This window comes from Jaculus jaculus, chromosome 9 (genome assembly GCF_020740685.1).
Source record: "Jaculus jaculus isolate mJacJac1 chromosome 9, mJacJac1.mat.Y.cur, whole genome shotgun sequence".
NCBI lineage: Eukaryota > Metazoa > Chordata > Mammalia > Rodentia > Dipodidae > Jaculus > Jaculus jaculus.
Window position 1 is genome coordinate 65,489,488 of NC_059110.1, and position 13,056 is coordinate 65,502,543.

A 13,056-nucleotide genomic window follows, 5' to 3' on the forward strand; every position below is an offset into this window, starting at 1 on the left:
CAAAGCCCAGGAGCATCTTAGCACAGAAGATCTGGCCGGCAGATCTAAGCACACAGAAGCCCCATCTCCACATGGCAGGGACTATCTATCTGACCAGAGGTTAGAAAGTCCAATATTAAATTTCTGTCAGATTCCCTATTGTAGAGGATTCCTTTCCTGAGTCACAGAAAGTATCTTGTCACTGTCCTCACAGAGGTAGAAGAAAGCAGCCTCTGGGGCTCCTTGTTATAAGGGCACTATTCCCATTCATGAAAACTTCACAATCATACTTACCAAAGTTTCCCCATATGATCACAGTGCTAACTCAGTTTCAGCATATGAATGGGGGACATAAACATTCAGACTATAGCATTAACAAATATTAATTCCATAAATACAGTGTATGAAGTGTTGTATTTTCAATTTTTTGTTGTTTGACTTGACTATGCTAAATTTCTAATACTTCATTCACAAAGAAATGAGGTAGAAAGTTTCTCTTTCCATTACCAATTATCTATCTCAAGTAGAAAATACTTCAGTTGAGCAACACTGGGCAGAGGAGAGAGAGATTTTCTGGAGAGCTATATATCCTTTTGTTTATTACTTTGTCTTATTTGTCTGGAAAGACATTGCTTAAATGGCCTTCTTGGTGAACATAGAAAAACTTAATAGAAAGCTAAAGAAGATAGAAACATTCAATATGAGTAGGCAGAAAAACTTGTTCTTGATACAAAAGAAGACAAGAAAGGCTTACCTAAGATGTAGCCTTCCTCCTTGGAATCCCAATAAATGATTAAGGTATGTAAGTGATGGGATTCTTTATAGAAAGTGTATTTTTGAATCATATTTTCACAAACAATTGTATTTTTATTTAGATTACTGAAAGTAAAACCAATACTAAAAAAAAAAAAAAAAAAAAACAGGAGAAGAAGGATGAGAGAAAACCTTAGAAATAAAAAGCATTCAAAACTGCCAGCAGAAACCTTGTAAGCCTAAGACATATGTTGCACTCTTAAGAGTTGCTAATGCTTCACATAAAACATAACCCATGGACTTATGACTCAGAGGTAGCTGAAAGAGAAGACAGGCTAAGGATCACTGAGAGATGGTGGAGGAAGAGCTGAAAACAACTACAGAACTTCTGTCCTATAACCTAGTGGGCTGAATATGAAGTGTGAGTTGCAACTGTTATAAGAATTAATGTTTCTAGGGGGTTTCCCTGGGCTTGGCTCAGGGGAAGGTTTCTTCCCACATTCCAGACATTTAAACCTAACTACTGTTTCTGAAGATCCAGTTAATAATCTGTCTCTAAGATCTGCAACTGCTAGATGTTTGTGATAAAAGCCACTGTCTCTATTAATCATACAATCATGCTAATAAATATGGGAAGACCAAAACTCACCCAGACAAAAGGGCAGCAGCTGGCAGCTTCAATCAGTGCATTTGGCAATACAATTAAATGAGATATTTTACAAGTAATATTTCCACTGGGAAGACTACATGCCAGTTATTTTCTCCAGAACAGTTCTGTTCCTCATTCAGAGAGGCGTAGTACAGAAATGCATGTAACTTATTCTGTGCATACTGCATTCTCCTCACTACTGTGCACTCACAACTCAGCTCATGATTCATAAACTTACTTGCTGGCATCAGAAGAAAGTGTCTGGTGTTAAAAGCAAAAGAGCATGAGTGGTTCACATATGCTGTTCTGTCTGTGCACAACAATCCAGGTTAATAACTTCCCTGTAAAAGGCAATATGGTGTCTTTTGTTAAGTAAACTCTCTCTCTCAGAGACAAGATTAGAGAAGTCTATTTTACAGATTGAGCTGTGAAGTTACAATAAAGTGCAAAAATCCAATACATTTGTTTCAGAGGGCAGCATGGCACCAGGATAAGACTCTTGCTAAATGGGGCTTTCCTGATGCCCTCAAGGGTGCCTTGCTCTTGCTCCTTCTGTGCCCTGGGAACGCTTCCTGAGATCCAGCCTTGCAGAGTCTCACCTATAGCTGCTGACACAGACGAATAAAAGAACTTAAAAAGAAAACAAGAACACAATTCTTTGGCAGTGAAATTAATGTGTTAGAACTTACAAAACAATAAACTATGATGAGAAAAGACAGTATGCTAACTCATAAATTATGCAGTTCTGATAACAGAAAAATATACAACCCTTGAGTGAAATGGCTTTATTCTTCAATATCAGAAATTTGAGGATTTCTATCTTCCATCATTTGGTAGCTTTTGTGGTAGCTTGGGAATAGCCTGATATCATTCCATATGGTGAGGAAAAAAGAATGACTCTTAATATTGAATAAAAGTTGCCACAGTGTTTTGCTGTATGTTCTTATTTTGGATTCTCACTCATTAGTTCTGTCTCTACCTACTCCTGTAATGTCTTTCATTCATTTACTCTTGGTATGCACCACTGGGCACTGTACTTGCTAGTGGGTAGAGATGTCAAGGAAAGAGATGTAAGATGAGAAGTTTGAAATGCTGTCATATGGCCTCCATAAAACCTTCACAAACCATAGAGATAAGTCACACAGCTGACACATGTACCCAGAATGAACTGTTGAAGGAAAAGTAGGATTACATGAGGAGGTCCCAGTATGTGAGTATGACTAGAGCCAGAGTATAATTTCATATTAAAGCAGCCCATCTTACTCCAGACCAAGAACTAAAGAATGGATGGGTATACCAGTGATATCTGAACATTACAATTCAAGAATAAAATAACAAATTGTATAAAATATCAACACTAGAAAAAAATAAATTTGACCTCTGAAGCCAATGTAAACCAGAATAATTGCTGCACATTTGGGGAATAACCTATGCATTCATGTGAACCTAACAAACTTCATTCATAACATGACACTTATAAATTGTCACCAAAAATCACCAAAGAAAAACGTGGCTTCCCTAAAAGAAACTAAAAGCAGTACATGGTTCCTTTCCATTTATATTTAATTTTCTTCTTTTCTCTTTTTTTCTTATTTTCATTTGACTTCTTTTCTAACATACTACAGATTAACCCCTGTGACTAAGAGAAGGATAATATATATAGTGGACCCTTTAAAGCTGGATTAGGTAACTGTTGCACAACTATAATTGTATAATTGTATATAGAGAATAGAAGATGTAAACTTAACAAGCAGAATGTTGTTCAATTTTCAAATAAGGCTTTGATTTTTCTGACCACTAACCTATACTTATTTTTTTCTCTATCAGAATAGTGAAATAATTATAATTTTCTAGGTCTTAATGTTGAGGTCATAGATTTAAAAGCATTGATTAGTGAATGTTTGCCATGCATATTGAAAGAGAAAAATCTTTACATGTTAAGTAGCATTTTAATGAAAATAAAATTTAAAAGAGTGTTATTCACAATTTAATTCAGTCACATATTCTACTCATCTTGTCAGGTATAAGGATGATTTCATTTCTATTTCAAGAAACAGTTTTGCTAGCAAAAGTCCATCTAGTTCTAGAGTAGATGGCAGGGATCTGCAGAAAACCATAGTAATTATTACTTCCATGAGAATTTGAACAGAAAATAAAGGTGGAATTTCTTTGAGTCTCATGCTCTTGGTTTACTGAATCTATATGCTGTGAAGAGAAAGCACATCAGTCACATACATATACACATATACATCCTCTAGGTAGATATGTCATTTATTTCAAATAGATAGAAACATGGATATAAACACATACATGGATATGTATGTACTATAATATGTAGGCATGCATGTGTGAAACAAAATAAAAGAGATATTTGCAGGTATTATTTGAAACTTGGGAAATGAAGAGGTGACTTCTGAGCAAGGTAATGTTGTAGTTTACATTTCAGTCCTTTTCTACTCTGAACATAGCTTTAGGTATTCAAGACCCCAGGACATACTGTGTGTAGCACGGAGGTAGTTGCACAGATCATAATCCTGTATCAACCACAGGTCAAGTGAAAGCCTTGGGTGTTGATTACATATTAATAATAATCCTGCTCTGTCTTGTCTCTTTGAGAAGGCCTTGCTCTACTCAGCATCTGTGTGAGTTCTGTACCACTTGATTTCCCCAAATCATGGACACATTTGACATCCTGCAACCACAGCTTTGAGAGAGACCCTGACACTTGAGGTAATAACTTGAAGCATCTGCTCAACAAAAATATGACAGCAATTTAATAGATGAAACCATGAAGCTATTCAACAGTGATCAAATGACTAAAATGACTCAACTATAAAAAGTGAGACATTCTAATTATTGATAACTATTCCAAAGCCAGAGCCAAAGCTGTGTATATGTATGTGTGTATACTATATGTACTACACACATATATTACATGTCATTCTCATTAAAACTGTGATTAAGCTAGAATGTAGTCATGCTGATAATCTAATAAGATTCTGAATGACTCAAGCAATGCCATATATTCATTAAAAAAATTATGTTTGCCAGAAGTTAAACCAGTGAGCTGACATCAGTTATGCAAGTATTATTTTTCTGATTATAACATCCAGAACTTGCCAGGCATGGTGGCTTATATGTATAATCTTAGCATTTGAAAGACTGAAGCAGGAGAATCAGCTACAAGTTTGACGCCAGTCTGAGCTATACACAGAGTTCATGGCCACACATATTTCAGAGTGAGCCCCTATCTTAAAAAAAAAAAAGTAAAAGAAAATTCTAGAACTCAATTCTACAGGCTCTCAAATACACTTTAAAGACTTTCTGTAATAACTGAATAAAGAATAAGAAATATTGCAGACATTACAAATGACATTTCTTGTACAGTCTAGTTCCTTTCACATTAAGGAGGAAACACAGAGGCCACAGATAGTCTTAGAGACCAAAAGGGCAAGTTCACTTTTAACCTGTGACTGTCAATAGCCTACAGACTTGTTCTTTGATCCTAACTGTAAGCATGGCCAAATTTTAGAGTCTAAAACAAACAAACAAACAACAAAAAAATACTTGACTTTAGATATGCATACAAACATGAGATAAGAAGACTAAAAATGTAAGCTGAGGGTCTGGAGAGATGGATTAGTGGTTAAGGTGCTTGCCTGTGGAGCCTAAGGGAATATTTGACTCTCCAGATCCCACTTAAGCCAGACACACAAAGGTGAGGTGAGTGTAAGTTTGCGCATATCCACTAGGTGGTGCAGGCATCTGGAATTTGATTTCAGTGGCTAAGGCCCTGAAGTACCAGTTCTCTCTCTCTCGCTCTCACTCTAATATATGTAAACTAGGAACTTCTACTTATTAACATTCTCCATGTGAAGGTCATTTCAGATTGGCTTTGGATTTTGGAGTTAAAAGATTCTACAAGTTTTAAAGGAGATATCCTTGAATATAGTTTTCCATAATTACAAACAGAATATCCATGAAGTTAATTTGTACTAAATGGACACTGTGCAGTCATAAATAGCAGAAGAAAACATATATATTCTGTAGAAGGCTAATGTTTGTGGAATTTTCTGCATTAAATAAAGACAATTATGGGTTTACAATCTAGCATGTCAAATGCTAGAAAACAAGGCACCCTCAGCAAACATCAACAGAATTGATGAGCTAGACAATGACCCAACTAGTATATTCAGATATACCATTTCTATGTATAGAATTTAAATAAGTAAACATAATCAAAAAACACAGAGCAAGGAAAAATATATTTTATAACATGTAAATCAGCATGAAAAATATCTGAATAGACATTTACCTCAGGAGGATTTCATAGCTACTGTTAAAAGAAGAATGTCATATATTATAATTCAGGAAAAAATAAATGTACAGAAGTTATTCAGAAAGTGTGTGTATAAAACATAGCTTCCAAAAGTAAATGGAAGTAGAGGCCCATTTGGAAGATTATGCTTTCCAAATAAAATAAAATAATACAACCCATATAAGCAAGATCTTATCTAAAATACAATGGTGGGTTGCAAAATTGAAAAAGCTATTTCAACAGATACACGAGGTATCTGTTGAGAAAACCAGCTTCTGCCTATGTAATTACTCAGTGTCTGTGAGTCTTGTCTTTAAAGAAAGGTTAAAACTCTACAATGAGCCATTTAAGGGCCATAAAATTAGGAAAGGTGAGAAATGCAAGGAAACAAATTGAGAGCCTAAAGGTCACAACTACCTAAGGGGTCTGTGTGTTCTTTTTCAGTGATATTTCCACATCTTCCTCAGTTTGATTAGTGAGAATAATAATGTCATCTGTACAGGACTGATCAAAAGTCCCCTAGCATTGTTTCAGATTGGCAGAAACTACTTTGGGATGGTGAAATTTTGAAGTAGCAAACTTTATAGGTAATGAAAGGTAAATTCTTGCCAACTTTGTCATTGGGAGAATGAAATTCCATGTGTAGCTGAGAACCAGCACAGATTAACAGAAGATTCTAGAAAGATGAAAACTATGAATTACTTAGATCCATTTCAAACATATCCCTGGCCAACTGAGAATCTATATACAGGGGCAAAGAAGAACTGAGGAAGAAATAGAACCCAGGGAGATATGTGAATTGCCTCTAAATCTGAGTGGATTCTTCAAGTCACAAATAGGTTTAATTTTATAAGTGAAGAACTTATGGGCTTCACCTGTCTGAATGTAACTGTTTTCCAGACCAATGACTATTAATAGCAATGCAGACCCATAAAGAAACTCCACGGAACCAGGTTGGAGGAAAAAGTGAATACAACCCACCCACCCACCTCCCGCCCCTGCACTGATTAGAGGATAGGCTTCCCAACTAAATTCAAGACAACTAATAAAAGAAAATCTCAAAAACTACAAGACTACTGTTATGTGTCATTTTGCATGTTTGATAATAAGCAAAAATGATAAGCATGTAAGCAGGGAAGTATGATCTGTACTAAAAACATGGTCAATAGGGCTGGAGAAGATGGCTTAGCAATTAAGGCATTTGCCTACAAAGCCAAAGGATCCCAGTTTGATTCCCCAGGACCCATGTAAGGCAGATGCACAAGGAGGTGCATGTGTCTGCAGCTTATTCGCAGTGGCTGAAGGCCCTGGTTCACCCATTCTTTCTCTCTCTATCTCTCTCTCCCTCTTTCTCTCTCAAATAAATAAATAAAATATGTTTTTAAAAATCCACTGTGCTGAGATGTTTGATTAAACAGAATACCATCAAAGTAATGTGAGAATTTATTCATAGAAAGAAGATAACCATGCTTTTGAGACCTCAAAGACCCTACAATGAATACCAAGAATCTCACTGAGGAGAGCCCTCAGTGGAATGGAAATTAGAGAGAGGGGCTATAACAGGATTTTTAAAAATAAATTAGATAATTAAAAAGATAAATAATATATGATACATGTGAAAATCTCACTTATGTATAAAAGAGGAATTAAATGTCAAAGAAGAAATAAACTAAAAGGCTAGGAAAATAACCCATACAGTGACAAACATAGTTGTAGGATATGCAGCAAATAATAAAATATCAAAAGTGACTGACTTATAACTACTTTTCATGTGAATTAATTAAATTATCCAGTCAAAAAGACCTTCATAGGCAGAACAAATAGAACACCACTCAAATTTTATGCAGTCTACAAGATACTGACTTTAGAGTTAAATACACATTTAAGTTGAAAATACAGGACTAGAGAGATTGCTTAGCAGTCAAGGTGCCTGATTGTAAAGCCCAAGGACCCATGTTTGATTCTCCAGATCCTGAATAAGCCTGGCACACAAAGGTGAGGCAAGCTCAAAATGCCCCCTAGGTGGTGCAAGCATCTGGAGTTTGATTGCAGTGGCTGAGGCCCTGGCATGCCAATTTCTCTCTCTCTCTCTCTCTCTCTCTCTCTCTCTCTCTCTCTCTCTCTCTCTCTCTCTCTCTCTCTCTCTCTCTTTCTCCCTGTCCCTCTTGATATCTCTAAAATAAAAGTGCAAATAAAGAAAAGGATATTCTCTGAAAATTTACTTAAAAATAATGGAAATGGGTATACTTCTGTTAGGCACAACAGATTTCAAATACTAGTGCCCTAGTATAACTATTTCATACACTGGCATACTAAATACTGTTGTTCCAAAGTGCATGAAGTCAATATTGACAAAAATTAAGTGAAAAATTGAAAGTTCTATAATAATAGCAGATGACTTCAATCTGATACTTACAATAATGATTATTGCAATAAGACACAAGATAAGTAAAGAAATAGAGAACTTGAATAACACTATATACTAAATGGATCAGGCAGATCACATACGAAATATTCTATCTCACAAAACTACTTCCTTCACAAATACACATGGGATATTCTCCTGGGTGAACATTTTTAGGAACCAAAATGAGCTTAGTAAATATCAAATTATTGAGGTTACATGAGTTATGATTTTTTTTAAATTTTAACCAAATAAGGTATGTAGAAAACCTGAGGAAAGTGGAAAGTTATAAATATTTGACAATTGAAAATTTTAAAATAAAAGGCAAATTATAAGAAAAATTTAAAGGACCTTGTGAAATAGTAAATGAAAAAAACTTATTGTATGTGCAGTAAAACCGTGATAAGAAAGATAATTGTACTTAAAACATTATTAGAGATTAAAGCAGAGGTTAAAATAATAAACAACAGAGGTAAAAGATATGGTTCAGGGGTTAAAGATAACACAGGTGATGGGGAAATGGCTCAGGAGTTATAGGTACATGCTTGCAAAACCTGCCAGCAAGGATTCAACTTCCCAGTCACTCAAGTAAAGCTAGACAGATACTCATTTGCAGAAGGAAGAGACCATGCTGTGCACATATACATGTGCAAATAATAAATAAAATTTAAAAATAAAAAAAAAACAGATAAACAATAGGGAAAATAGTAACACCAAGTGTTGGTTCCTTAGGAAACAAAAGTTTTGCTGTACTAAATAAATAAAATATTCTCATACATAAAGTAAGAAATAAAATGAGAAATTATTTTTAATAAAAAAGAATGAGAAACATGAGACTATTATAAGTAATTATAAACAAACACATTGGATAGCCTAGCTGATTTGACAAATAGCCTACAAAGACCTAATCAGGAAGAGGTAGAAAATCTGAATAAAAATCTAGCTAGCAAAGGGATTGTGACAGTAATTTAAAATTTAGCTAGAAAGAAAAGCCCTGGATCATATAGCTTCCAAAGTATAATATATTTATAAAGAATCAACCACAATCCTTCCAGGAATCCTCAACAAAAGTGAAGAGGAAAGACTATTTCTAACTCGTTGTATGAGTCAGGGTTTAATGTGATACTAAAACCAGGCAAGGACAGTACAAGAAAAGTATAAATCAATATAAGTGAAGAATATTGATGCAAGACTCTTCAACAAAATCCTATCAATATGAATGTAATGTAATATTAATGAGTATTTCCCTTGACCAAGTGAAATTTATTCATGCTATGCAAGGACAGTTCAACACACAACAATAAATATAATATGTCACACTAACAGAATTGACATAAGAAAAGCATTTGACAAAAAAATCAATGTCATTTTTGATTAAAAAATACTCAACAAGCTATGAGTAGAAAGAATCATTCTGACATAATGGTATTTTTATTTAAAAAAAAAGACAACTCACAGATGACAGCAGAATGCAATGCAAAGAGAAAGGCTGAAAACTTTTCTTCTGAGATCTGAAGTAACATGAGAATATTCACTCTCACCACTTCAACTTTCTATTGCAAGCTCCAGATGAGTGAGTAAACAAGAAAAAGAGAAAATGCATCCAAGTGGGAAAGGAAGAAATAAAATTATCACTATCATTGACATGATATTGCATGCTCTCATGAGGAAAATCCTAATTTAGCTACAACCATTCACACACACAAACACACATTCACATACACACACAGAGGAAATTAATTCAACAAGTTTGGAAAGCATAATTTGTAATGCATGAAAAAGCTTGGATTTCAACATTAAAGATGAAACAACATAAAAGGAAAGTACTTGGTGAAGAGAAGATGATGTGCAGCCCACAGTGGAGCTGCAAGATCCTGTAGGGAATAAATCAGGAGTAGCTTAGGAGCAGCCATCCTGTGAGATGGGTAATGTCCAAAACCCACTAGTTTTAGTAAGAATGTGAAAAAAAAAAAAAAAAAAAAAAAGGAGACTTAGGGAATCAGAATAGAAAGGGAGAGAGAAGAAGAAAGAGAGAATGGGAGAGACCAGTGTCTTGAAAGGGTCATCTCAGCCCTGTGTAGACATAATTAGCTGTCAGAACAGAGCCCATAAGTGTAACTGCTAAAGATCAGAAGAATGGCTTAAGACAATGGAGTACCTCAGAAATTTCAAATTTACACAGTGCTTTCAGTAACAGAGAGAGAGAGAGAGTGAGAGAGAGAAAGGCCAACCAAATGTATCTGTAGCTCCAGCAGAAGTAGGGGTGACTACTGGGTAAATCCTCTTTGTGGCATTGAAACTCTTCAAAGGCTTTTGTTCAGTCAGGGACATAGCAGTTCTAGAGGCAAAAGTTCTAGCCTATATAGCTCATGCTGTACCCCAGAGCTAGTGTCATGGATTATACTCAGAGACCTGGCCTTCATAAGACTGCATAGAGTGGTAAAACTTTGAGTCAGAACCATCCAGAGCTCAAGAGGCCCAAGTCACAGTCTGAATAGACCACACTGAGAGAGAACTTACACCCACACCCCCAAGTTAGGAACTGCATAGAGGCATATTAGGCACCTGACTCATGCACTTACAAAGAGATGAGACTACCAGTCCATTCCTTCCCTCATGATGGACTACACACACAGAAGCAGCTCAGCTCCAATGGCAAGACTGTCCAGGGAGTACAGGGAAGTGGAGTCAGACTCATGCATAAGACACCATGTGGGATTGCAGGGAAGTGGGGCCAGACTCATGCCTAAGTCACCATATAAGATTGCAGGGAAATGGGGCCGGGCTCACACACAAGACCCCACAAGTAAGTGGGAGAAATGGTGCCAGACTCATGCAAAAGACTCCCATGAGAGAGTGCAAGGAGTGCAGGGAGGTGGGGCCAGGCTCATGCACTCCAGCAACTGAGCAAAGGCTAGTTTGGCCACGAGATACAGGTCCATATACAGAGAACCCCAGCCAATAGGTTCTCTTTCCTTCACCTATGTATTTCAATTTAATATCTAATTTCAATTTATCAGACCAGCTCTGTCCTACTCTGTCCTCCTTGCTTCAGAGAACACAGACTGGCCTAGACTTGGAGTCTTGGTCTATTAGCCTTGCAACTATTAGGATTATTTTAGATTGACTAATTAAATATCTGTATCTCTTTCTCTGTGCTTTCTACCTTTAGCTGAGTCTGAAATCCTCCTGCCTCCATCTTCACTATTCCCTCTTTTATTTGCTTTTCCCTCTCCTAGTTTTTGTCTGTTTCTGTAATATTAAATACTAGTCCTTACTTATTTCCTTCTCATTTTACAGATAGTAAGTAAATATAGCATTGTAGCATGTTTGTTGCTAACTCTCCCAAAATTGTTAGCGTTGAAGAAGTAACTAGTTTGAATTGGCTAATATTGTATTTTGATGGTAGGTGAATACATCACTTGTGAATATATCATTTGTGAATGCTTCTATATTCTGTTCTTGGAGTAGTGCTGGAGATAGTGACCAGTGTTCTGAGTATATGGATTAATGATTTAACTACAATAGTGGGGAACCCAATACTATTATGACCTTCCACTTGAACATTGGAAATGTGTCCAATAAAAGACTATGGATGATTAAACATTTTAAAAAATGAGCCATAAATGTAACTTGTGATGTGCAAGTCCCACCACAGGAACACAAGGCAACAAGTTTTAAGAAAGAAATTCCAATAAATACAATTGCACTTTAACATCTTAGTCAAGAGCTGCAAAAATCAGCAGATAGAAATAATAGAGCAGGGCAAAATTAATGAAATGAAACGAATAATACAAAGCTGGGTGTGGTAGCACACGCCTTTAATCCCAGCACTCAGAAGACAGAGGTAGGAGGATTGCTGTGAGTTCAAGGCCACCCTGAGACTACATAGTGAATTCCAGGTCAGCCTGAGCTATAGCGAGACCCTACCTCGAAAGAAAAACAAACAAAACAAAATAAAAAATATATTTAAGACCTAAAATTATAAATATAAGCAGTATGGGGAAAGCTTTATGGGATTGAATTTGATAATTTAATAACACCCATGCAACAAAAGGAAAATAGAATAACTTGACTTCATAAAAATTAGCTTATGTGCATTAAGGGTAACACTAACAGAAAAATGGAAATCTCTGGAATGGAAAAATACATAGAACTCACTAGCATGAAAACAACTAAATTATAAATGGGCAAAGGGCTTGAATAGACATTTCTCCAAAGAAGGTACAGAGATACCCAATAAGTATATGAAAGGGTGCAATATCTACTGCAAAACTAATCTCAGTTAATAGATGTGCCCACTATGCAAATATCATGCTAGCTAATTGACTACAGTGGTCCTTCTGACTTTAGTAACTGTGGGAGGATAAACAAACAAGGATGAGGCTGGAGAGATAGCTTAGTGGTTAAAGTACTTGCCTCTGAAGCCCAAGGACCCTAGTTTGATTCCCAAGAACCCATGTAAAGACAAATAGACAAGGTAGTACATGTATCTGTAGTTCATCTGTAGTGGCTAGAAGCCCTGGTGTGCCCATTCTCTCTCTTTATATCTCTCTCTTGCTTTCTCTGTCTCTTTTTTTCTCTTTCTCTCTAAAATAAATAGTAAATGAAATTTGTTTAAAGTTTAAATAAACAAGGATGGTATTAAGCATGCTAGAATTTTATTGTCTAAAATTGGAGGGAAGTAAGGTCACTGATGAGTAGGAACTACTTCTAGATAAACTATAAAAACAATTGTGGTGGGGAAAGTAACTGGGAGGGAAATTAGTACACTGTTGGGTCCACCAATTTCAGAACTGTTAAAGGTATGTAAGTTTGTAGTTATGAGGTATAAAGAGATATGGATGAAAGATGAAAAGCAGTTAGAATGAAAGGAAAAACAGGGGTTGTGTGGGGAAAGTGAAGAAGAGACTGCCTGTGTCTGTTTGATTCAGGTATTCTCCTTAAACGTAT

The 13,056-nt window shown here is 35.9% G+C and overlaps 1 long non-coding RNA gene across 1 annotated transcript in view; it reads left to right on the plus strand.

Annotated features, from left to right (window-relative positions):
* The window catches only part of LOC123463319, a 52,597-nt gene that overhangs the window by 1,831 nt on the left and 37,710 nt on the right, over positions 1-13,056 (plus strand). The gene's annotated exons all lie outside the window — the stretch shown is intronic.